Raw genomic sequence first — 26848 nt, 5'->3', positions numbered from 1 at the left:
GAGGTCACTCATGGTTTCCACTTTCTTTCTCACCATTCTCTGTGGTTACCTGCTTGGCAGCATTCCTCTTACTGACTGACCCATTCAATATCCATCCAGCTGTCAGTCCCTGAGCAGAACTACATCTCGGCGCTGAAATGTCTGTTGTGTTCAGAGAGCAGTAATTCACCTGCATTATCTTTCCTGGCCAAAACCTAACAGCAAACATCAGACTTTTGTCTCGTTTTTTTTTTAAAGAAGAACTAGCCACTGTTCAAAGTTCAATTCTCAATTTGGACTCACAGTTCCAAACCAAAATGAGAAAAATAAAAAACGTAGTGATGGTCACAATACTGGTCTTGTAGTGTCCAGCTGAACAGTGCCCACTCGTGCAGTGTTCAAGTAATACAGTGCTCACTCATGCAATGTTCCAGGAATGCAGTGCCCACTAGTGCAGTGGTCCAGTAATGCAATGTTCCAGTAATGCAGTGCCCACTTGTGCAGTGTTCTGGTAATGCAGTGTTCCAGTAATGCAGTACCCACTACTGCAATGTTCTAGTAATGCAGTGCCTACTCATGCAGTGTTGAATATTATTGGCGGATGTGTCCCTGTGAGACTGGGCACAAATAACCCACTTCAACTCCCTTTCCCACTCCACAATGACACTTCCTGCCTCACCAAATCCAAGCTATCCGACGACTGGAGGAAGAACACCTCATCTTCTGCCTTGGGACCCTCAACCACTTGGCATCAACATTGACGTCACTAGTTTCCAAATTTCTCCTCTTCCCCCCCCCCACCTCATCCCAGATCCAACCCTCCAAGTCGGCTCTCCCCTCTTGACCTGTCCATCTTCCTTCCTAACTATATGTTCGACCTTCCCCACTGGCCAATCGCAATCACCAATCCAACTGGACTTACCGAGCACCTTCCCAGCTACCTTCACCAAAAGCCCCACCCTCACTCTATTTATCTCTCAACCCCCTTATTCCCCCACATTCCTGATGAAGGGCTTATACCTGAAACATTGATTCTCCTGTTCCTCGGATGCTGCCGTGCTTTTCCAGCACCTCCCATTTTGACTCTCACAGTAACTAATGTTACAGTGCTAAGTCTCACAGTGCCCAGTGTTACAGTGGATAGTATTAAGGTATCCAATCTCCACAGTGCCCAACACTATAGCGCCCAGCCTCACACTGCCTAGTGCTACAGTGGCAATGTTGCAGCATGCAGTTTCACAGTGCCTGGCCTCCACAACAGCCAGTGCTATAGCATACAGTCTCACAGTGCCCAGTCTCTCAGTGTTTCCGATGTCTCACCCACTGCCGCTACCACCATCACCGAGGTTTACTCGGTGTCCATGTTTTACCAAGTGTCCTGTTTCGGAGATATTCCTCCATGCACTGTACTGCCGTGTTGTCCATGTTGGGGTCAAACTTATTTGCAAAGTAACATCTCTGATGGACCACCCACTATAGATCTCCTGCCCCATACACACAAACCAAGTGGCGATACCTTCCCGTGCAGGGAGGGTACAGGGCACCCCTCGCAATGTCACCAGCCTCAAAGGACCACTTTACTGCCCGGCCAAGTGTCCTGGTGGCCCCTTGGGTGTACGGGATGGAGCCGGCTACATTGGGCATTCTGTGCAGGGTAGCCCACACATGCTCGTCCGGGCTGTAGGTGTCCTCCGACCATTTGAGGAAGGCCTGGATCTCGGCACTGTCAAACACATGGCCAACAAACTCCCTGGTGGCCATGAAGTAGGCGCTGCCCATGAAGATGGTGGTGCGGATGTTCGGCTGGTCTTTCAGTTGCACCGTCAAGACGACTTGGTCGAGGGTATCGTGGTGGTATTGCCAACATTTCTAAAAGGCAAGCGCAAGAGAGAGTGAGAGAGATGAGAAAGTAGAAATGATAGCTTTTCAACTTCGCCTATGGCTTTTCCCCTCCTCAGCTCCTCTGCACTCTCCTCGCCCCCAGCTCCAGCAAGATCCATGCACACTCCTTCTCTCAGCTACTCACCTTACAGTGGAGAACAAGGCCATTCAGCCCCTTAGGCCTTTCTCACTCCTATTGCCTCGTGCCAGTCACCTGCCTATTTCCCCATATCCCTGCCTCCCAAACCATCTCCCAATGCTCATTTGCTGAGCAAACATAAAACTCATCCTCAAACTCTCCCAGTGGACCTGGCTCCAAAAATGCACTTCAAGCTGTGCTCTCTGGTCATAAAGGTTGAGAGCACCAGAAAAATAGATCCTTCAGCCCATTGTGTCTGCGCTGGCAAAACAGGCTCCTTGCTACTCCAGTCTCATTTTCCAGCACTCGGAACATCGCCTTTCATGTCTCACCAGTGCAATGGAGACACTTTCCTGTGGTCATCAACTCCTGGAGTGGGACTTGAACACAGAGCTTTTGCCTTAGAGAGAAGGACAGGGATATAGTTCTTTGAAAGTGCATTACAGATAGACAGGGTGGTGAAGTATGTGTTTGATACCTTTACCTTCATTGGTCAGTGCATTGAGTATAGGAGTTGGGATGTAATGTTGCAGCTGTAACCGAGATGGATAGAGCTCTGAAAGATAGTGGATTCAAGGGTTATGGGGATAAGGCAGGAACAGGACTGATTGTGGATGATCAGCCATGATTATAATGAATGGTGGTGCTGGCTCGAAGGGCCGAATGGCCTACTCCAGCACCTATTGTCTATAAGTAGGAGTATCTTTGACTATCTCTGATATGCCTTTGCCATTACCAAGTGTGATCTATTGTCTGTAGAGGACATTGGTGAGGCCACTTTTAAAATACTGCATACAATTCTGGTTGCCCTTCGAAAGAAAGGATGTTGTTAAACTTGAGAGGGTGAAGAAAAGATTTACCAGGATGTTGCCGAGATTGGAGGGGTTGAGTTACAGTAAGAGATCGAATAGGCTGGGGCTATTTTTCCTGGAGTGTCAGATGCTGAGGGGTATCCTTACAGAAGTTCATAAAATCAGGAGGGGCATGGATAGATGTTGAAATGATCAGCCGGATGATAGTACACCTCACACAGCTTCCTTTATCACATACATGCAAGAAGACTCAACCAGCCGGGTCAAAGCCCACCCTTACCTGGAGAGTCTGAAACAGGCAGTTGCAATCACACTTTTACACACAAATCAGCGTTCCCTTTTCATGAATTACATTTTGATTTCAAGCCTTAGCAACACAACTGATCAATCAGATCCTGATCTAGGTACATGGTATTTAGCATTAGATCATTGACCTTAAACTTCTACAACACCTTTTGAGTGTTGTTTTGGTCTTCCTGCCTTCTCACTTAGCTGGAGCCAGTTTCAGTAAGCTAGCTAGCTTACATACGTACTTGGCTGCATTTTTCTGTTGCTGCTCAGAATTGTTTAGCTGACCTCCTTTTCTGTTCTTGCCCCATTTTGATTCCTTCCATGTCGGTCTTTTCCCAAGGGTGGGGAAGTCCAAAACTAGAAGTATAGGTTTAAGGTGAGAGGGGAAAAACCTGAAGGGTTACTTTTTCACGCAGTGGGTGATGTGTGCCTGGAATGAGCTACCAAGAGGTGGTGGAGGTGGCTGGTACAATGACAATATTTAAAAGGCATCTAGATGTGGATGAACAGGAATAGGTTAGAGAGATATGTGCCAAAGGCTGGCAAATGGGACTAGGTCAGATTGGAATGACTGGTCAGCGCAGACAGGTTGAACTGAAGGGTCTGTTCCATACTGTATGATGCTATGACTCCGTGATCTCTGGTTATTTAGGTTTAGAACACCAAAGTAATAAGTTGCCCTTCAGCCCATCGTGTCAGCATTGGTCAAAAAGACAAGCTCCGAGCTATTCTCATCCCATTTTGCAGCACTTGGCCCATACCCTTGAGTGTCTCATAATAGCAATGAAGACACCTTCCTGGGCCATCAGCTCCTGGAGTAGGACTTGAATCCAAAGCTCCTCCCTCAGAGTGAAGGACACCACACATTAGATTCTCTACGGTATGGAAACAGGCCATTTTGCCCAACAAGTCCACACCAATCCTCTGAAGAGCTACCCATCCACACGCATTACCCCACCTGATATTTACCCCTGACTAATACACCCGAATACTTTGGGCAATTTAGCATGACAAATCTACCTGGCCTGCACATCTTTGTGGATTGTGGCAGGAAATCAGAGCACCCGGAGGAAACCCATGCAGACATGGGGAGAATGTGCAAACTCAACACAGACAGTCGCCCAAGGCTGGAATCGAACCCAGGTGTTTGGCACTGTGAGGCAACAGTGCTAACCACTGAGCCACCATGCCACCCCTTCCGCAAGACACAAGACACTTTATTCACATTGTGTCAAAAGATATCTTTTATCCTCGGTCCTTGTGGCATCATGCATGGGAGATATGGATCCTTGGTTACCAAGGGGAGGATAGATTATTGATGGTATGCAGGAATGTGGATGGTGGAACAGGATCAAAAAAGCCAATGCCTGCTCTTGTTCCTTGTATGTATGGGAGCAGATCTCTTTTTTTAATCCAGCTTACATCGGAACTGGCCATCATCTCATACAAATGTAGTTTAGGCTTCATTTACGTTTCAATTCCTCAGTTATCCTCACCATGCCTCTAACCCAAAATCTTACATCTGCATTCCATTGCACTTGTACAATCGGTGAACAGTGAAGTATATTTCCTTGTCTTCATTACCGAGTGCTCACCCTGTACCCATTAAATAATCCTTACCTCAATCTCCTTTCTTCCAATGGGAGCGTCGTTGACCTTTCCAACTGAGCCATCCAACTTAAACCCTGGCACCATTCTGCGAAATCTCCTCTTCTCCCTGTCCTGAGGGCCCTCACATCATTTTATAGTCACCAGAAATGACCACAACAATCCAACTGGGGCTAAATCAATTCGGCATGCAGCATAACACAACCCTTTATTGGCATCAATGCCTCTATTTATGAAGCCTTCTGCTTTTCTACCCTCCTACTGCCTCCTCCACCTTCTAATGTTGATGAATGTTTATCGCCAGATCCCTCTAACCCTGCACACTCTTTATGATTGTGCCATTACATTTCTATTACCTCTTCACATCCTTCTCCCAAAACATATCACCTTACACTCTTCTGTATTCACCTCTGACTGGATGCTGTCTGTTCATCGTGGTGCCTCTGGACAATTTACATCATCCTCACCATTTGCCAATCCTCCATGTTTGACATTTCCCCGAATATGGGCATTGTGCCACATACTCCAAGATTGATAACACTGACATATTGAATAAAAGCAGTCGTCTATTTAGGGCTGAGATGCGGAAACATTTCTTAATATACAGGATAGTGAAGTTATGGAATTCTGTACCACAGAAAGCTGTGGAGTTTGAGTCATTGAATATATTCAAGAATGCGATTAACAAACGTATAGGTTTCAAAAGCATCAAAGGCATGGGGAGAAAGTGGTAGTATGGCATTGAGATAGAGGATTAGACATGATCATACAGTATGGTGGGCATCATGTAGGGCCAAATCATCTTCTCCTGCTCCAGGTCTTGATGTTTATATGTCTCAGCTGTGTGGATCATTCCCACCTACCAACCTATCATCCAAAACAAGATCTATGAATTGTGGCTTGTGTTGTCAATTTTGTTGTCCAGCCGTTTTTATCTAGTGTCTAGTGAAACACTTCATTGAATCCAGTTCAGACAACATTCTCTGCATTCAAATTCTCAGCTGCTTCATCAATGCATGATGCGAGGTTGGAGACTTACTTTTGAAAACCTACTCTGGCTTCACTTCATTAATTTGATCTAAGGCAGGTTGGTGCGAATTGCAGCCATAACTACCAGCATCAATGTCAAGTGCATGATATAAAGTAAACTAGGATCCATGCAGTGTGAGCCTCGGAGACCCAGGTTCAAGTCGCTTCTGCTCCAGAGTTGTGCGATAACATCTTTGAACAGGTTCATCAGTAAATGTTAGACCATTAACAAGTCGGGACAGGAGTCGGCCATTTGGTCCTTCAAGCCAGCTCCACTAGGATCGTGGCTGATTCAACATTCCTCACATCCATGTTCTTGCCCTATCCCCATAACCCTTAATTCCCCACTGACCAAGAATCTGAGCATCTTAGCCTTAAATATATACAAGGACAGCTCTCTGTGGCAAGGAATTCCAAAGATGCACAACCTTCTGAGAGAGGAAATTCCACCTCATCTCAGTCTTAAACTGGTGCCCCTTTATTCTGAGACAATACCTCCACCCTGGTCCTGGACTCTCCCATGAGGAGAAATGTCCTCTCAGCATTTATCCTGTCAAGCCCCTTAATCCTGTCCATTTCAATGAGGTCACCTCTCATTCTTCTAAACTCCAGTGAGTAGAATCCTGTTTAGCCTTTTTGTTTTTAAAACAATCCCTCCATAATGGGGGCCAGCCCTCTAAACATTCTCTTAACTTCTTCCAATGAAACAACATGTTTTCTTAAATAAGGTGACCAGAAGTGCTCACAGTACTCTGGATGTGCTCTCACAAGCACCTTGCACAGTTGCAGTAAGACTTCCTGACTTTTACACTCCAACCCTCTTCAAATAAGGGCAAACATTCCACTTCAGTTCTGAAGAAAGGTCACCAGACTCAAAACATTGACTCTGTTTTCTCTCCACGAATGCTACCCGACCTGCTGAGTCTCTCCAGAAATTTCTGTTTTCATCCAATATTCCATTAGTCTTCCCAACTACCTGCTACCCCCGTGTGCAAGCTTTCCATGTTTCATTCAGTAGTTCCCCCAAATCCCTTTGTGTTACAGCTTTCTGAAGCTTTCTCCATTTAAATAATATTCTATTCTTTTGATTGCCCTTCCAAATGAACAACTTCACATTTTCATAACTTCATCAACTCAGCCTTTACAACTTTGTACAGAAGAGATTTAAACAGTGCAACAGCCCTCTGAGGGGAAAATAATTCTGCAAGGCATTGGTGAGGTCACTTTTGGAGTACTGGGTAAATTTGTGATCGCCCTGCTATTGGAAGGGTGTTGTTAAACTGCAAAGGATGCAGAATAGATTTACAAAGATGTTGCCAGGACTGCAGGGTTTTAGTTCTAAGGAGAGGCTAGATAGGCTAGGACTTTTGTCACTGGAGTATTGGAGGGTGAAGGTTGACCATATTGAGGTTTATAAAATTGTGGGGGAAATCAATAAAAGCGAATAGCCCCAGGATGGGGGAGTCCAAACCCAGAGGGCATAGGTTTAAGGTGAGACCTGAGGGTAGTGCAAATATGGAGCAAATTGACAAAAAGAATTGTTGTAGTGGGTACAATTACAAGATTTAACAGACAACATAAATAGGACAAGTTTAGAGGGATATGGACCAAACACAGGATAATGGGACTAGTTCCAATTAGGATACCTGGTTGGCAGGATGAGTTGGACAAAAGGGTATGTTTCAGTGCTGTAGGACTCTGACAATATCTTGTTCTACAGAACATCTTGTCAAACCTACAAGAGAAAGCAATGTCCAATCAACCACCTTTTCATGTCCCCTCAGAGAAATTTATACATTTCAAAAAGATCTCTCAGATTTCCAAACTTAAATATGTAAAAGCCAACTTGTTCAACCTTCCTTCATAAGATGAACCCTTCATCCCAAGAAAAAGGCAGGTGAAACTTGCTGTCAATGTAATTATTTTATGTTTTAAATGAGGTAAAAATGTACAGAATGATTCTGATGTGGTCTGATCAAGGCCTTGTATGGCACTCTCTCCACCCTTCAGGCCTGGAAATGGACTCTACATTTTGAAGAAAAATGCCTGTTCTAATGGACTCTGGACTAGAAAGGACTCTGTTTGTTGGTAATTAACTGTCATATGGTTTGTTGGGCTTATCACCTACACTGTCTTGCGTGTCTCTGGGTCTGGCAGGCCTTACTGTGAGTTGGGACGTTCATGGGTCGTCCTGAAAGCTGTCACCCCAAGAAACAGAGGGTGGGTAGGCCATCCCTGATGCCAGTAGGTGGGTAGGCCATTCTGAGCACTTTCAGAAGGGGTAATCTGGCTGGGCTGTCCAAGAGTTGGTCGGAAGGTGTCTCAGAAGGTGCATAGGGGTAGGCTGAGATCCGGAAGGCTTGTGGGCTACCCTGAACGCTGTCATCCCTGGGAAGGGGACGGGCTATCCTAGAGGTGCCAGAAGGTGTGTCGGGGTAGTCCACTGGCCGGACGGTGCATTGGGGTGATGAGAGCCCAATGGTAAGTAGGGGCAGACAGAGAGCCAGAAGCCGTCCACAGCGCTGTCGCCCCGGACGGGTAATGGGGTGGGTTGTCCTAGAGGTGGTCAAAAGGTGTGTCAGGGTGGACCAAGAGCCGGAAGGTGCGTAGGGGCGGGCTGTCTTAGAGCGGCCAGAAGGTGGGAGGGATTGGGGCGGGGGGGGGGGGCAAAGGCTTGCTGTTTTTTTGGGGGTCTGAATTGTATGCGCTGTTTCTTACACAAGTGGACTGTCTTATATGTATGAATGTCATTGTTACTGTTTGTAATGATTGAAACTGGGATTTGAGGTTTGTCCTCATTTCCCTGAAAACCGGTTGAATGTCAGGGTTTGGGGTTTGGCTTTGTCATTCCCCTCCCTTGTAAAATTGCTGTTTCTCTGTATACAGCTGTAAATGTAATTGTTTGTATAAACTGTGAATTGTTTAATAAAATATAAATAAACAGGATTGTCTGTTTCCTTTCTTCCTGATGATGGAATATATAAATTGTGAGGAACAATTAGAAATGTTGTCTGTGAAAATCACAAAGCTGAATCATGAAAGAGGAAGGGGAGTGTAGGTTAAGCTAGATAGGCTTGTACACACAGTTATAAGCATCTGTTTCCCGCTTCTGCAAAAACAAAAACCACAATCAAGGTCATAAGGCTCAGTGTGGACGAAGAATGAGAGGAAATGTTGCTTTAGCAGGCAAGGAAGCAGATGGCAGTGAAGGAGGATATACTCTAACAATAGACCACAGAGGGATGTGGAAATGGCCAAGCAAAACCTGTACTGTTACGCACAAGGCCTGATAAGGCAAGAGATAAACAAGAGGAATGGATGCTGGGTTTAGAGTTGTGTATCCAGGTTGTGTACTGGGTGTGCCTACCTTGTGGACACCATTCTTGCAAGAGTATATCAGACGATACTGCTGCTTCAGATCTTGTCTTGGACTGAAATTATTGAAGACATCCAAATGCCTCTTAAATGTTGTAATTGTACCAGCCTCCACCACATCCTCTGGCAGGTCATTCCATACGCGTACCACACTCTCCATGAAAATGTTGCCCCTCAGGTCTCTTTTATATCTTTTCCCTCTCACCCGAAACCTATGCCCTCTAATTCTGGACTGCCCGACTCCAGGGAAAAGACTTTGTCTATTTATCCTATCCATGCCTCTCATAATTTTGTAAACCTCTATAAGGCCACCCCTCAGCCTCCGACGCTCCAGGGAAAACAGCCTCAGCCTGTTCAGCCTCTCCCGAAAGCTCAAATCCTCCAACCCTGGCAACATCCTTGTAAATCATTTTGGAATCCTTTCAAGTTTCACAACATCTTTCCAATAGGAAGGAGACCAGAATTGCATGCAACATTACAACAGTGGCCTAACCAATGTCCTGTACAGCCGCAACATGACCTCCCAACTCCTGTACTCCATACTCTGATCAATAAAGGAGCGTATACCAAATGCTGCCTTCACTGTCCTATCTACCTGCGACTCCACTTTCAAGAAGCTATGAACCTGCACTCCAAGGTCTCTTTGTTCAGCAACACTCCCGAGGACCTTACCATTAAGTGTATAAGTCCTGCTAAGATTTGCTTTTCCAAAATGCAGCACCTCGCATTTACCTGAATTCAACTCCATATGCTACTTCTCAGCCTATTGCCCCATCTGGTCCACATCTTGTTGTAATCTGAGTTAACTCTCTTTGCTGTCCACTACATCTTCAATTTTGGTGTCATCTGCAAACTTACTAACTGTTCCTCTTATGTTCGCATCCAAATCATTTATATAAATGACAAAAAGTAGAGGGCCCAGCACCGATCCTTGTGGCACTCCACTGGTCACAGGCCTCCAGTCTGAAAAACAACCCTCCACTACCACTCTCTGTCTTCTACCTTTTGAGCCATTTCTGTATCCAAATGGCTAGTTCTCCCTGTATTCCATGAGATCTAACCTTGCTAATCAGTCTTCCAAGGGGAAGCTTGTTGAATACCTTACTGAAGTCCATATAGATCACATCTACCGCTCTGCCCTAATCAATCCTCTATGTTACTTCTTCAAAAAACTCAGTCAAGTTTGTGAGACTATTTCACTATCAACCTAAGAACAATCCTTTACATGCTCTGAACCAAACTTACATTCTTTTGTTCACTCTTAACTCTTAAGGGGTAGCTATGAGCACCCACATGGGCCCCAACGATGCCTGCCTCTTCATCCATTGGCACCATTCCCCACCTATTCCTCCACTACATTGATGACTGGATTGGCACTACCTTGTATTTGCATGAGGTGGTTGAAAAGTTCATTAATTCTATCAGCACCTTCCGACCTGACCTCAAATTCACCCGGACAATCTCGGACACCTCCTTCCTCTTCCTGGACCTCTCCATCTCCATCTCTGGCAACCGACTAATCGCGGACATCTACTACAAACCCACCAACTCCCACAGCTACCTGGAATACACCTCCTCCCACCCTGCCCCTGTAAAAACACTATCCCTTATTCCCAATTTCTCTGCCTCTGCTGCATCTGTTCCCAGGAGGACCAATTCCACCACAGAACATCCCAGATGGCGTCCTACCTCAAAAACTACAATTTCCTCTCCCACGTGGTTGACAATGCCCTCCACTGCATCTGCTCCATTTCCTGTACCTTCACCCTTCAACCACACCCCTCCCAACTCAACAGGGACAGAACCCCATGGTCCTCACCTTCTACCCCACCAACATCCGGATACATTGCATTATCCTCCAACACTTCTGCCACTAACAAACACCATTAGGGACATACTTCCCTCTGCACTCCATCTGCTTTTGATGAGACCATTCCCCTTACAACTCCCTTGTCAGATCCAAACCCCCCACCAACCCACCCTCTCCTCCTGGCACCTTCCCTGGCCTCTGAAAACCTGCACCCACACCTCCCCCCTCACCTCCGTCCAAGGCTTCAAAGGATCCTTCCACCTCTGACAGAAATATACATGTACCTCCACCAATGTCATCTACTGCATCCATTGCACCTGATGTGGTCTCCTCTACATCGGGGAGACAGAACTCTTACTTGCGCATTGTTTCAGAGAACATCTCTGGAACACCCACACCAACCAACCCCGCCGGCCCGTGGCTGAACACTTTAACTCCCCCTCCCACCAAGGGCATGCAGGTCCTGGGCCTCCTCCATCACCAAACCCTTACCAGCTGACGCCTGGATATTCCACCTTGGAACCCTGCAACCAGTGGATCAATGTCGATTTCACGAGTTTCCTCATTTCCCCACCCCAACTTATCGCAGTCCCAAGCCTCCAACTCAACACCACCCTCCTGACCGATCCATCTTCCTTCCCACCTGTCCACTCGACCTTCCGCACCCCCGTCTGCCCCGCCCCCCCCCAAATTCCTTCATCGATCCATCATTTTCCAAGCTACTTTCCACACCCATCCCACTTATCTCTCGGCACCCTGGTCCACAAGCCTCATTCCTGATCAAGGGCTTATGTCCGAAACATTGATTTTTCTGCTCTTCAAATGCTGCCTGACCCACTGTGCTTTTCCAGTGCCACACTCTTGATGTGTTCTCCAGCATCGGTAGTCCTCACTTTCTCCTAACTCTTAACCTACCTACATTCCTGTATACTCTCGTAATCAGTCTATATCCCTCCTTTTCCCAGGCCCAGCCCTTTCTTTCCACCCCATCTCTTTCACCTGACCATCTTCCTTTCCACCCATCTGCTCCAACCCACCCACTGTCCAATCACAGCCACCTCCTCCCTGCATCCACCAATCGCCATCCCACCCCCTTTCCCCAGCCCCACACCCCCATTTATTCTGCAGCTCCATCCCCTCCCCGGGTTCAGATGAAAGTTTCCGACCTGAAACGTCAATTGCCCTTCTACTCTGTTGGCAGCTCAACTCTCCAACTCCTCTATATTCCTTTGTACATTCTGAACCTCCCTCCATGCAACTGAACAGTTTTAACAACCCTGTCTCTCTTTGTACAGACAGGAGTGAAGGACTGGAGGGGAGAAAGAGATGATGGAGGGAGGGAGGGTGGAAAACACTTGGATGAAGAGAGGCCCAGCAGACAGGAAGGCGGTTACCTTTTTGAACCTTGGCGCAGGATTCGACTCAATCACGTTGGAGCCGTTCAGAGCTCTGAGGCTGCGGACTATCTCCCGCAGGGGGAAGTCTTGGCCACACACATTGATGAAGTACTTGCAGGGAACAGGGCTCTCCAGCAGCTCCTTCATGCAGTTGAGATCCGCCTGAACTCTGCTCCAGCCAGCATAGATGACCCACTCCAGCTTGGCTGCGACAAAGATATTGTGGAAACACGAAGCGATGGCCCGAACTGCCGCATGAAATGGACTCGGGGATTTGCGGTCCACGTGGATACAGTAGACATTCTGTGGGGCATAAATGCTCCGGAGAAGCCTCTCGAACATCTCAATGCTCTGGTGGATGACCATGGAGTAAGCCAAGGGGAAGTGTTCCTCCTGAGGGCTCAGGGGGCCAGTGATATACCTGCGGGCCCTCACAAATGATCTGCAATTTCGGGTCATGTTCAGATAATGTCCCTCAGTGACGGCTTGGTGCTTGAGGGAGACATAATAGAGTTGAGGAGGGCCCTTTCCACCTCCTGCCTGTCCCCCTGGATGATCTGCCAGCAGGTGGAGTTCTCCTCGACCAGCAGGAGGTGTTCCTGCATTGGACTGGCGCCTGGTTTCACCAGCCTGAGGGTCAGCCGGCCCTTTCCTCTCTGGACCAGCAGCCATTGGCACAACAAGACCACACTGAACACTCACAACGCTGATCTGAGGAACGACCAGTGGGCACAACGCTGGCTCAGCTTGGGCATGGCACTTTCCAGAGGGCAGTGTCCCCAGCCTATAAGCGATAGGCAAATGCAGAATGGATGCTCTCTGTGCTGGGCAGCACTGCCTCCACCAGGCCTTGGGGAAGGAGTGATTCAAATTGCTGGAGAGGTCGCACTAGCCAGTCCCCTCTCCTTGTTAAACCCTTGTCTTCCCTTGTTTCCCCAACATTCAACGAATGACTCTGACTTTCACTCCCTCTCCCCCCGAACTGCTCTCCCTCTGGAATTCCTCTCCCACTTTAACACCTCTCCCTCTCTCCATTACCCCTTTGTAACCCCGCTCCCTCTATAACCCCTCTCCTTTTGTAATCCCTCTCCTCCACTAACTCACCTCTCTCCCTCAGTCACACCTCTCCTCCCTCTCCCTCTCCTCCCTCTCTCACTAACACGTGTCCCTCTCTCTCTGTCTCTCTCAGTAACTCCTCCCGCCCTCCTCTGGATGAAACCCAGCCAGTGTTCCGTTGTTTCTCTCTCGGAGTCAGGGCTCCTCTTGCTCCTGTCTGCCTGCCTGGATCCAGTCATTTCCTTGCCCGCTCTGTGCTTCTCTCCGGCCGTTCCTGGACCGGTGTTGCCCGGGCTGCTCTTTCAGGAAGGAACCTGCCATCGAGCCCACAACAATGTGGGAGGGGTAACCCTTGGATGAAGAGAGGACCAGGAGACGGGAAGGTGGTTACCTGTTTGTACTGTGACTCTTAACTGCCGTCTGGGCTATTAGGGATGGCCAATAACCACTGGCCTGGCCAACGGTGCCCCCATCATGAATTTATGTGAAAAAAAGTGACAATAGGAAATCAAATTAAATCAAACTTCACCACCCGTCCTCTCTCTCTCTGATGCAAAATTGGAATTATGGTGATTTGACCGTTCATTATAAAGCTGGGAGTCTGAGCACAGCAAGTTGATATGAATCCAAAAAAAAAATTCCCCCGGCCGAGAGTGGCTCAGGTTAGCATTGCTGGAGCACAGTGCCAGGGACCAGAGTTTGATTCCAGCCTTGGGTAGCTGTGTGTAGTTTTGCATGTTGTCTGTTTGGGTACCCTTCGGGTGCTCTGATTTCAAAGATGTTCAAGTTAGGTGGATTGGCCATGCTGAATTGCCCATAATGTCCAGGGATGTGCAGGCTGGGTGAGTTACCATAGCCACACACACACCAAACACTTTTGCAGGTTTAGGCAATGCTCAATCTAATGCAACATCCTGGTGGATCTCCTTTGCGCCCCCTCCAGTACAATCACATCCTTCCTATAATGCGGTGACCAGAACCGCACACAGTACTCCAGCTGAGGTTTCACCAAAATCCTGTAAAGCTCCAACATGACACCTCCCTGCTCATGTATTCAGTGGCTTTGATCCTTCTTAATTCCCTTACCTGCCTATCCTGCTGCCTTCACGGATGGCTGGACACACAAACCAGGATCCGTCTAATCTTCTGTGCTTGCCAGGGTCCTCCTATTTAACATGTACTCCCTTGCCATGTTTGTCCTCTGGAAATGCATGTCACAGAAATTTGGGCATTCATAGCACAGAATGGAGAAAAAAAACGACTGGCATCAAGAGCTGGCATCTTTTAAACATTGTAACTGTGCCCACATACATTACTTCGTCTGGAAGGTCATTCCATCACAAATCACACTGGGGAAAAAAGAGTTGCTCCTCAATCTTTAAATCTTTTTCCTCTGACCTTACAAACATGGCCCTGAGTCTGAACTCCCCCACACTAGGGAAAAAACCCTTGTCATTCACCTTATCAATCACTGTCAGGATTTTATAAACCTCAATAAGGTCACCCCTCAATTTCCTATGCTGCAGTGAAAAACACGTACAGTTCTGATATGGATCCTTTAGAGAGGGGACAGAAAATGTTTACCAGGACATTGCCTGGAATGGGGGATTTTACCTGTGAACAAAGATTGGATAGACTGGGTTTGTTTTCACTAGAATGCAGGAGGTTGAAGGGTGACCTTATAGAAGTTTATAAGATTGTGAATGGCATGGATAGGGTGGAAAGTATGAGGCCTTTTCTCAGGGTGGAAGAGTCAGTTACTCGGGGACACAGGTTCAAGGTGCAGGGGTCAGGGGGGTTTTAAAGAGATATGTGAAGCATGTTTATCATGGAAAGGGTGGTGAGTTCATGGAACACGCTGCCAGAACAGACAATGGAAGCAGATACAATTGTGGTTTTCAAGAATCATCCAGCAGCAGGCAATGAATATGAAGGGAACAGGGGAATACGGATCCTGTAAGTGAAGACAGTTTTCATATGGAAGGCAAAATGTGTCAGTGCAGGCTTGGAGTGTTGAAGGGCCTGTTCCTGTGCTGTAATGTTCTTTGTAAAATATCACCAGCATCTCCAGTCTATTTTTATATCTCAAACCCTGCACTCCTGGCAATATCCTGGTAAATCTTTTCTGAACCATCCCCAGTTTAATAATATCCTTCCTACAGCAGCGTGAGCAGAACAGGACACAGTCTTCCAGAACTGGCCTTACCAACTTCCTGTCCAACCTCAGCACGCCCTCCCAACTCCAATATTCAGAGAGCTGAACAATGAAGGTCATCACACTCCAGCAGGTATTGTTTCACCCTGACTCCCCTTGTAACTGTCCATATCTCGCTGCGACACTGATGGAAAACATCTTGGCTCTTTGACTGATTCGACCAAGTCTCATTTCCTACTGTTCCTGTATATCCCTCAGAACAGGAATGTAATGTGCATTCCCATGGCAACATCACAATGACAGACTTGTTTGTGGATTCACATGAAGTGGGCATCACTGACTGGGACAGCCTTGTTACCCATCCCCCTAATCTCTCCGGCATAAATGATAAGGAACTCTCCTCTTCAACCCCACTGTCTTTGTGTTTTAAGAACCCTGACCACAAATGCAAAGTCACATGGGAGAGAGTTCCAGGATTCTGTCCCAGAAAAACTGAAGGAAGGATGATTAATTTCAAAATTGGGATTAAGGGTGAAGTGGAGAGTAACTGCAGAAGGAGTAGTGTTACGTCATATTGCTGGCCTTGTCTTCAAGATGATATTGATGTTGGGTTTACAAGGTGCTGTTGAGGGACCCTTCCTGAATTACTCTAGTAAATCCACAACAGGTATAACATTGTTTCCAGGAAAAAATGGACAGGATTCATCAGAGAAGGGAAATGCAAATTGCTCAAAGTCTTATGAGATGATAACATGGAGGGCCCAAGCAGCTGAAGGCCGGTGGAGTGATGGAATTAGGGGATGGTCAAGAGGCTGGGATCACAGGAGGGATGACATCATGGAGTGAGAATGAGCATTGATGTTACAGCTAAGAGAGGGTTATTTGGACTGGAGGAGGTTTCAGAGATAGGGTGGGGTGTAGGGGGTGGAGGAGGTTCTGGAAATAGGGAAGGTGTTAGGGCTGGATGAAGTTACAGAGATAGGGAGGAGTGTACTGGGTGGAGGGGGTTATAGAGATGTACAACACAGAAACAGTCCCATCAATCCAACTCATCCATGCCGATCAGTTCTCCTCACCTAATCTTGACTCAATTGCCGCACTTGGCCCAAATCCCTCTGCACCTTTCCTCGTCATATACCAATCCGATGCCCTTTAAATGCTGTAATTGTACCAGCCTCCACCACTTCCTCTGGCAGCTCATTCCATACATGCACCACTCCTCAGCCCATTGGCCCCTCTCATCAAGATCCTGTTGTACTCTGAGATAACTTTCTTTGCCATCCATTACACCTCTAGTTTTGGTGTCATCTGTAAACTTACTAACTGTACCCCTATGTTCACATCCAAATCATTATATAAATGATGAAAAGCAGTGCACCCAGCACCGATCCTTGTGGCACACCACTGTCACAGGCCTCGAGTCTGAAAAGCAACTCTCCGCCACCGCCCTCTGTCTTTGACTTTCAAAGTCAGTTCTGTATCCAAGTGATCTAACCTTGCTATCCAGTCTACCGTGGGGATCCTTGTAGAACACCTTACTGAAGTCCACATAGATTGCGTCTACCGCTCTGCCCTCACCAATCCTCTTTGTTACTTCTCTGAACAAAGTCAGCCAAGTTAGGAAGACATGATTTCCCACACACAAAGCCATGTTGACTCTTTCTAATCCTTTGCCTTTCCAAATACATGTAAATCCTGTTCGTCAGGATTCCCTCTAGCAACTTGCCCCCAACCAATGTCAGGCTTACCAGTCTACAGCTTCTCTCAGCTTTAAAGCATCACCTTTTCATTTTGAGGCTATGTCCTTATGTCCTCTGGTTCTCATCTCTCCTGCTTGTGGACACACCTGTCCATATCCAGTCTACCACGGGGTCTCAGCATTCTGTAAGTTTCAATCAGATCTCCCTCACTCTTCTGAACTCCATTGCGTCCAGACACAGAGTCCTCAACCGCTCCTCATGTGACAAGCCTTTCATTCCTGGGATCATTCTTATAAAATGCCTCAGGAATGCTCTTAACTTATTATTGTGAGAGATGACATTACACTGAATTACATATTTTGACTGCAGGCTATAAAACCACCGAACTTTAGCAGCAAGCTATGTTAGTGTCCCTTTTTCACTGACTGTTGCTATCTCCTCAACAGTTTGAAGGGTCTATGATGTGTAGATACTAGACAATACAAACTGAGCATACACATCTCTCTGTAATGAGAACAACCCACGGTCTACTCAGACTATGTGGACCTTACCTTTACCTTCATCAAGCATACATTAATATGATTAAGAATACATTTACTCAACAACAGGAATGTTAGATGATTACAAAAATAATTTGGTCCACATATATTTTGCCCGAACCATGGTTGCTACCATATAACCAAAAACAATTATACATGAGGAAGTCAATACCAGTTTATTCATCCTAGACATGTGTTGCAATTCAGTTCTTTCTGTTTTCTTGTCTTTGACAGTGCATTACCCTCTAATGTAGGTATGTCTGCTCTCATGTATGTTCACCCTGTTCAATGTCCTTGCCTTTATCTTCACTCTCAGACGATTACTGCTGATCCCCTATTTCCTCTGCCGACAGTCCACACCCTGTTTGTCAACTGCACTTGAGAAAGGCATAGTGCACCATTTCTGATCTATACTGCAATGCCCCACTGGAGCTTCCAACTCATCTTGAAGTGGTTGAGTTATGATTGTTCAACTGTGGCCCTGGTGGAAGCATGGGCAGTGTTGTATCTTCATCTTGCCATTGCCTTAGGGTCGCATTAGAATCTTGATAACATTCATAGACCCTTATTTCAAGGAGATTGGAGTGTAAGAGTAGGGAAGACTTACTGGTGAGACCACATAGAGTCATACAACACTGAAACAGACCCTCCGGTCCAACAAAGCGTAGCTGAAAATTATCCCAAACTAAACTAGTTCCGCCTGCCGGCTCCTGGCCCATAGCCGTACCACCCTTTCCCACTCATGTATATCCAAATGTCTTTTAAACCTTATAATTGTACCCACACCCTCCCGTTTCTCAGGAAGTTCATTCCACATGCGAACCACTCTATGCATAAAGAAAGTTCCTCATCTTTTTAAAATCTCTTTCCTCTCACTTTAAAAATGTGCCCCCTAGTCTTGAAGTGCCCACCCTTGGGAAAAGACAACTGGCATTAACTCTATCCATACCCATCATTCTTTTATAAACTTTATCAGTCCCGACTAATGTGGGCAGTTTTGGTCGCTTTGTTTGGGGAAATTTCATTGGAGGACGTTGAGAGAATGTCTACAAGGCAAATCCCTAGAGAGCAGGGATTGTCGAAATAGCAAATGCTAAATAGGTTGAGACTCTACTCACTGGAACTTAGAAGAATGATCTAACTGAAAAATATGAGATTCTTAAGGGATTTTACAGGGAAAATGCTGAGAGGAGGTTTCTTGTCATAGGGGAATCTAGGACCAGAAAGCATGGTCTCAGAATCAAGGGGTGCCAGTTTCAGACTGAAACGAGGATGAATTTCTTATCTTTGAGTCTTTGGAAGTCCTTGTCACAGTGCCCCCCGTGGGGTCAGAGTCCTTGTGTATATTTAAGGCTGAGATGGATAGATTCTTGATCAGCCAGGGAATCAAGGCTTCCAGGGAAAGCACAGGAAGGTGAAAGTGAGGAATGTTGGATCAATCACGATCCTATTGAATGGTGGAGCAGGATCAAGAGCTTAAGGACCTACTCCTGTTCCTGTTTCTTATGGCATTATTGTCATGTGGTCATCCTGAGCACTAACCTACTGTTCTGGAAGTCATGGTGTTGAATACTACCACAATTGATGGTGAAATATGAATTCAATAAAATCTGGATTTAAACACTAGCCTATGATGACCATATAACCATTGTTGATTCTCAGATTACAGGTTTATTAGTGAAACTCCAGATCCATGGCAATTACGTTGGCTCTTAACTGACATCTGAAATAGTCAAGTAAGACACTCAGTTCAAAGGTAATAGTGGATGGAAAACAAATGGCAGCCTTACCAAAAAAACCACATCCCAAGAAAGAATAACAAGAAAAGAAAAACATGTTATGAACCAAATTTAGAGAATTTTTCACTTAATTCCCTGCAGCTCTTCTTCTGTGGCCCAACGTCTTTGGAAGGAGGCAGGAACTCGGGACTTGTCTTCTACATCAACATCATGGCAGCTCCAAGACAGTCTGAAATAATCCTCCAAACTCTGGCATCGATGGTTCCATATAAGTTAAACATTGTGGAAGTGATAAAACCTTCCACTCTCCAGCTCTGGAGGACAGTCTGATAGGACAGTCTGAAAGCAATATGGGTACAGGCTATGACACCCTACAGCTGGGGGAAGGAAGTGATGGCAGAGAATCCCACTGCCCAGGTTGCTTGGCTCTCCTTGTTATGGGTGAATGATGTAAAACAAGTGTAATCTGGAGAAAGAGGCATCAGTGACAGCTTGGATGCATTTGCAGGTCGCCTCAACTGGGAGATGCTACAAAAGACCCGATGTAAAATATGTGTGTGTGTAAAATGTATCGGACTTTGAACTAATGACAAATATGTTTTGTCCTAATTATTTGAATGCACTTAATAATTATCTAGGTATGTCTTTCTGGAATCATGAATTAAAGGTGGAATATGCCTCCTGGAATATTAATGGTTATTTGTTATATTGTGCTTGTTTGTAAGTAAAATCATTGACAGATTTTGTTCTGAGCAAGGATCACTGGACCCAAAACATTAACTTCTGATTTCTCTCCACAGATGCTGCCAGACCTGCTGAGTTTTTTTGTATTTGCAATGACTGCAGTTTTTGAATAGGAAATGGGACTTTATTTTGTGTTTTGAAATATTTTATAATATATTGCAAATAGAAAGGAAAACAAAGAACTGCAGATGGAACTGGAGACCTGAAAGAACCAAATTCAAAATATGCCTGAGAAAATCAGAGGCTCTGGTCACATCTGTGACAGAGAAACAGAGTTAACACTGAGTCTAGTGTGACTGTTCCTCAGAACTCTGTTTCTCTTTCTACGAATGCTGTCAGACCTGCTGAGTTTCTCCAGCATTTTCGATGTTTGTTTTGATTTCCAATATCCACAGCTTTTGCCTTTAGTCAGATCTGAAGATAAAGCCGTTCATATCTGTGTCTTAGGGGACACTGTTTGCAAGTAATCCATGGCTGATACATTAATCAATAAAGACATTTGAGAGTGCCGGTGGGAGAGAATTTAAAACAAGGAAAAAGAGTAAGTGCTGAGGGAATGCAGCAAGTTTGCAGCATCTGTGGAAAGAGAGACAGACAGACAGACAGACAGAGTTAACATTTTGAGTTCAATGTTCAGCTTTCATGGCAATTTAAGGTCTCCTCTGGATGACAGAACCTCCCACTAGCTCTGTTCTGGTGGCTCAGGACTGATTTTCATGTTCAAGTTTTGTACAAGGACCAGATCCTACTCAAATGGCTACAGTTTAAGCAGTTAAAGCCTGTGTAAATTTTGGGAATTAATATGAGGGTTTTGCAATTAAAGCCCAGCTACCAAGCCAAATCAAGCTACAATTGAAAATAATGCATTTCCATTGGTTTAGAACAAGGCAAACAAACAAAATAAATTGATTGCAAGAACATTTCATCATTGAGTTTAGTCTGCCCTTGCCTCTGAACATAATAAAACTGCAATGAACAATGCACCTGTTTCTAGAATTTGTTTTATTTCAACAATAAATACTTAGTACAGTGAGCAATAAAATCTTGCTGAGGACACAGGACAGTGAATATTTTCTCTGTGCTGACATTTGAAACACAGATGGAAGTGATATGGGATATTTTGGAGCTATCATGGTGATAGGATCACTAAAGATTAGATATATAAGTAAGATAAATACGGAAATCCTGATGATATGACTTGCACGTTTCAAATTCCCACGAGCCTCTGTCAATCCTTCTCTCTGACCATCAAGAACACACAAGGCTGAAAACCCAGCTCCCCTGCCTGTGATATCCTACCTTGGTTTATTTAGACATTTCAAAGCAATCCTCTGCCTTTTTTTTTGATTAGATTAGATTAGATTGATTAGATTATATTACTTACAGTGTGGAAACAGGCCCTTCGGCCCAACAAGTCCACACCGACCTGCCGAAGCGTAACCCACCCATACCCCTACATTTACCCCTTACCTAACACTACGGGCAATTTAGCATGGCCAATTTACCTGACCTGCACATCTTTGGACTTTGGGAGGAAACCGGAACACCCAGAGGAAACCCACGCAGACACGGGGAGAACGTGCAAACTCCACACTGTCAGTCGTCTGAGCCGGGAATTGAACCCAGGTCTCAGGCGCTGTGAGGCAGCAGTGCTAACCACTGTGCCACCGTGCCGCCTTCTGCAGTGAGTTTCAGTCACAGACATTGCAAAGTTCTCTTTAGTTTCCTGGTAGCTGTTTGCTAAATCTTGGCTTCAACCACCTCTTGGGTAACTAAACTCATGATAGCACCATCATACACACTGAGTCCCCTTTCCCATCTATCATTCTGTTCCTTTGTCCATGTGATACCTATCCAAACCCACACATTACCTTCTGAATACCCTGTGACAGAGTGAGTAAGCTAACCTCCAGATCCAGCCCTCCAAACCTCCAGACCCTCTGAACCCTGTCAGTTGAAATTAAAAACATACATCACGGATCATTCGATTTCAACCCCACCCCCTACCCTCCCCTCATCTGACCTGTCAAACACCTTGACTGTTAGAACCATCTTCCAAACCGAACTGACCAGAAAACACCATCACCCACGCATTCTAATTACTCCCACCAACTGGACTCTGCAATTCAACCTCAACCATCCAGCTTTTGCCCCCAAACAGACACAATTATCCCCATTGAAATGCATTGACACAATAGAGTCAGGCCAGAATATACAGCCCCTTTTCCCAACGATCCGGATACACTCAAGGCAGAATGACCAGCTCATCCTTGTACCAGCTCAACAATCTGCATTATCCAACCTCTGTTTATTTAACCATTTCAAAGCCATCCTCTGAAATGTGAAGGAAGGATGAGACTCAGGAAACACATAGATTTGACAAAGATCTTCTGTGAAGATTGCAGCTCTGTATCAGCTTACCGACAGAGTTCCATGATTATGTGCGATGAATCTGTCACAGTCACATTCCATCAAGTTGCTCTGGAGAGTTTCAGAGATCAGAACTCCGGGTCGGGGACAGAATTGTCACATTCGATGGATTTTCAAGTAGAATTTTTGAAATCAAGTTTGGTTTCTGGTCATTGGATTCGATAAGTTAACTCTGATTTCACTTCACAGATGCTGCCAGACCTGCTGAGTTTTTTCAGCAATTTCTGTTTTTGTTTCTGATTTACAGTATCTGCAGTTCCTTCCATTTTGTTTGATTACCAAGGACCTGAATGCTCAGCATTTGTCCAATATAAAATGTTCAAATTGCCAATCACTACGAGACAGAGACTAACAGTTAATAAGTCTGTTGTCCACCTGTAAACTTATGAAAAAGTGACTCTCTTTGTCCCTGTGCTGCGTAACTGACTTACTCAAGGGCTAATGCAACAGCCAGACAGACAGTAAGTCAGGTGGCATGTGAGACAGTATTGAATGCCTATTGAATGCTCATTGGCATTTGGTGCTAAAAGTTTGGATTATGACACAGTCTGGATAAGTTAGATATTGCAAACAGGAGATAATCAAATGGACAGTCACTATTTTCAATAATATAAAAGAAAGAATGTGGATGTTGGAAATCTGAACCATAAATAGAAATTGCTGGATATTTGTTTTTGTTTTGGAAATGTGCATGCAATTTAAATCCCTCTGACTTGCCCTGTTGAAAAGGCTTTGGCTTCTTTTGATAGGCAACATAAAGACAGACCGTTTTCCCAAGATACAAATATAAATGGTTTCTGTTCATATGAGCCTGTCCAATATGTTTGTTTTTAAACAAATCAAAATAATCTGAAAGTGGGCAGCTTTTGTGTCAACTTAAACAAATCCATAGCACACATTGATGTAAATAAATACAGCATGAGGGGAAGGTTCGGGGAAAGCAGCCACTTAAGGGGCTGATCGATAAGCTCCCTGATGTTAGACATGAAGAGAGATTGGCTGCTTGTGATAGTGAGATGGCAATCATCATTGCTGACTTGAATCTACACAAAGACTGTGTAAATCAAGTTGGCAGCAATAACGTGGATGAGAGGTTATTGATGACCTTCGAGAAAGTATCTCAGAGCTGCGTGTTCTGAAGCAACCAGACAGAAGTTTATGTTATTATCATCTTATTGATACTGTGTAATGTGACAGGATTTATGAAACAATCTCAGTGTAAAGGCTCTCCTACGTAGCAGCCATCACAATATAATTCAATTCTACATCCAATTTGAATGGAAGAAGATTGACTCTGAGGTAAGTATTTCAAACTTAAACAAGGTCCACTCTGCAGGCTTGTAAACTAAGCCAGCTGAAGTGAATGGCATAACTCGTTCAGAGAGACATCAAAAGAGACAGTGAAACTGAGCAGACATGGAAAGAAGATGCATGATTGAAACACTTCAACCAATCGCATTCACCCATGCATGAACAAGCATCTCCCGAGAGAATACTGTGTGTGCTCCTCAGCGTCAACCCAACTGTAAGTCAGGAAGTGGGAGGGAGGGATGAACACAATGTAATTACAGTCACTAAGGAGGCTGGACTCAGCAAACTGATGATAGGTCCCATCACCTTCTGTCTTCATCCCACAGACTTAAAAGAGTTTGCTAATTTGGTTGTCCATGAATTAATGCAAATTCTTTGAATTTCCCAAGATTCTTTAGACTTCACTCAGTCAGAGATCATTTAGTCTGTCAATGTTTTGTCCCATCCCTTGTCAGTGACCATCACCTCCCTGTCTCTAAACCTCTTCTGGCCCCAAGGCCTATCTGGAATGACTTGATGGCACTAATTGCTGTTTGTAGACTCCTGCTGACACTGACCTCGAGGATGCATAAGGTTGACTTGGTACAAGGTTCATTAATTGAAACCTGCTGTTCTTCTATTACTATGGTATAATAATGTCTATTTAAACCTGATCGCATAATTCATTTCGACAGTCCCTTATTTTGAAAGAGGATGTAAATGCATTGAAGACAGTTCAGAGGAGGTTCACTCGATGAAGCCTTTGAATGAGTGGCTTGTGCAATCGGGATAGGTGCTCAGACTGGGTTTGTTTCTGCTGGAGTTTAGACAGGTTAAGAGTGATCTGATCGAACTGTATAAAGGCTCTTAATGATCTTGACACAGTGACTGTGGAATGGATGTTTCTTCTTGTGAGTGAGTTCAGAATTAGGGACCATGTTTATAAAATTGGTGAGGGATCACACTTTTTGGACAGAGATAAAGAGAATTATTTTTTCGGATGTGTAACTTTGGAATTATCTGTCCCAGAAAGTGGGAGAGGTGAGGACAATGGATATTTTTAAGTCACAGGTAGATTTTTCCCTTGCATAACAAGAATCTAAGTTACACTGGGTAGATGGGAACTCAAAACATAGACTTATCAGCCATAAACTTAAGAAAGAGTGAAACAGGTTCAAGCGAGCAAATGAATTTGTTAGATGCATTCATGAAAGTTTCCTCAAGCAGTATATAGAGGATCCTACTCAGGAAGGGACAAAACTTGGTCTACCCATGGGGAATATGGCAGGACAGGTGATGGAGGTGATAGTGAGGGTGCACTTTGGGACCAGTCCTATTAATTTGTAAGTAGTTATGGAGAGGAACTGGTCCACAGGTTCAAGTTCTAAATTGGAGAAAGGTGAATTTTGATGGAATTAGTCAGGAGTTGCAGGGGTAGATTGGAATTTTTTTTTGCAGCAAAGGGACCTCCAGCAAGTAGGAGGCCTTTAAAAGTAAGATCACTGGAGTTCAAGGTCGATATGTTCCTATGAAGGTGAAAGGCAAGGTTGACAGGAATAGGGAGCCCTGAATGACAAGAGATATTGAGGCCTTGACCAGAAAACGAATGAGGTATGGCTGAGGTACCGGCAGCTGGGACCAAGGGAATCCCTGGATGTATACAGGGGATGCAGGGTTTTACTGAAGAAGAAATCAGGAAAGCAAAAAGGGGGCATGGGATGGCCTTGGCTGAGAAGGTTAGGATGCATCCAAACAGGTTCTTTAAGTAAAAAGGGGTAAGAAATAACTCGTTATTTCTTATTTTCTAAAGGCAAGTGTAAGTCATTGTGTTCCAGAGGCGATTCAATTGGACAAATTGATAGACTTGAAGCAAAGCGCACTTTATTCTTACACTGCAGTTATAATAGTGATTTTAAAATAGCGACAATTCTAAAATGGAGGTGGAGTAGGACACCTGAGATCGAGCTTGTCCACTCCACCCATTTGGAGTCATCGGCTCAGAGAAATGTACAGCACAGAAACAGACCCTTCGGTCCAACTCATCCAGATATTCCAACCCAATCTAGCCCCATCTGCCAGCACCCGACCCATCTTCCTCCAAACCCTTCCTATTCATATACCCATTCAGATGCCTTTTCAATGTTGCAATTGTATCAGCCTCCACCCCACCCTGTGGCAGCTCATTCCATACATGTACCACACTCTGTGTGAAAAAGTGGCCACTTAGGTCTCTTTTATATATTTCCCCTATTAGCCTAAACCTATACTTTTAAAAGGAAGGAGACCAGAATTGAACACAATATTCCAAAAGTGGCCTAACCAATGTCCTGTACAGCTGCAACGAACTCCTGTGTTCAATACTGTGACCAATAAAGGAAAGCATACCAAACACCTTCTTCACTATCACATCCTACCTGCAACTTTACGTTCAAGGTGCAAGAACCTGCATTCCAAGGTCTCTTTGTTCATCAACACTCCCTAGGACCTTACCATTAAGAGTATAATTCCTGCTAATATTTGCTTTCCCAAAATGACTCCTACCATCACTACTTTACAGTTGATAAACTTTTGCACAAACTCCCTGAAAATTTATTTTTACGTAGATTTCGCATGAGTTCTTGTTTATAGAATACAGGCCTAACGCACTTCATGGTCTCTTAAGAATGTCAACCCCTGTGTGGCAAATTCCCAACTGCAGCATTGCCATGTGCCCTTGCAGATGAGAGGGATAATTAGTGGGATTAGTTCAGCCTTGTTCAAAAGAGGAGAATGACTTGAATATTGAAGTAGTACATACTATTCAAGCTCAATGAAGGAGGAACAGAATATTGGTTTGCTTCAGCATTGTCTCATATGCTGCAGATGGGAGCCCTG

The 26848-nt window shown here is 45.0% G+C and overlaps 1 pseudogene; it reads right to left on the bottom strand.

The window, feature by feature from the left end:
- Positions 1-1317: 1317 nt before the first annotated feature.
- LOC132806121 (beta-1,3-galactosyl-O-glycosyl-glycoprotein beta-1,6-N-acetylglucosaminyltransferase 3-like) lies at positions 1318-13698 on the bottom strand (annotated as a pseudogene).
- Between the last annotated feature and the right edge of the window lie 13150 nt (positions 13699-26848).

The sequence above is a fragment of the Hemiscyllium ocellatum genome (genome assembly GCF_020745735.1).
Source record: "Hemiscyllium ocellatum isolate sHemOce1 chromosome 15 unlocalized genomic scaffold, sHemOce1.pat.X.cur. SUPER_15_unloc_11, whole genome shotgun sequence".
NCBI lineage: Eukaryota > Metazoa > Chordata > Chondrichthyes > Orectolobiformes > Hemiscylliidae > Hemiscyllium > Hemiscyllium ocellatum.
Note: the sequence above shows the minus strand (reverse complement) of the source record. Positions and strands in the feature narration are given on the sequence as shown.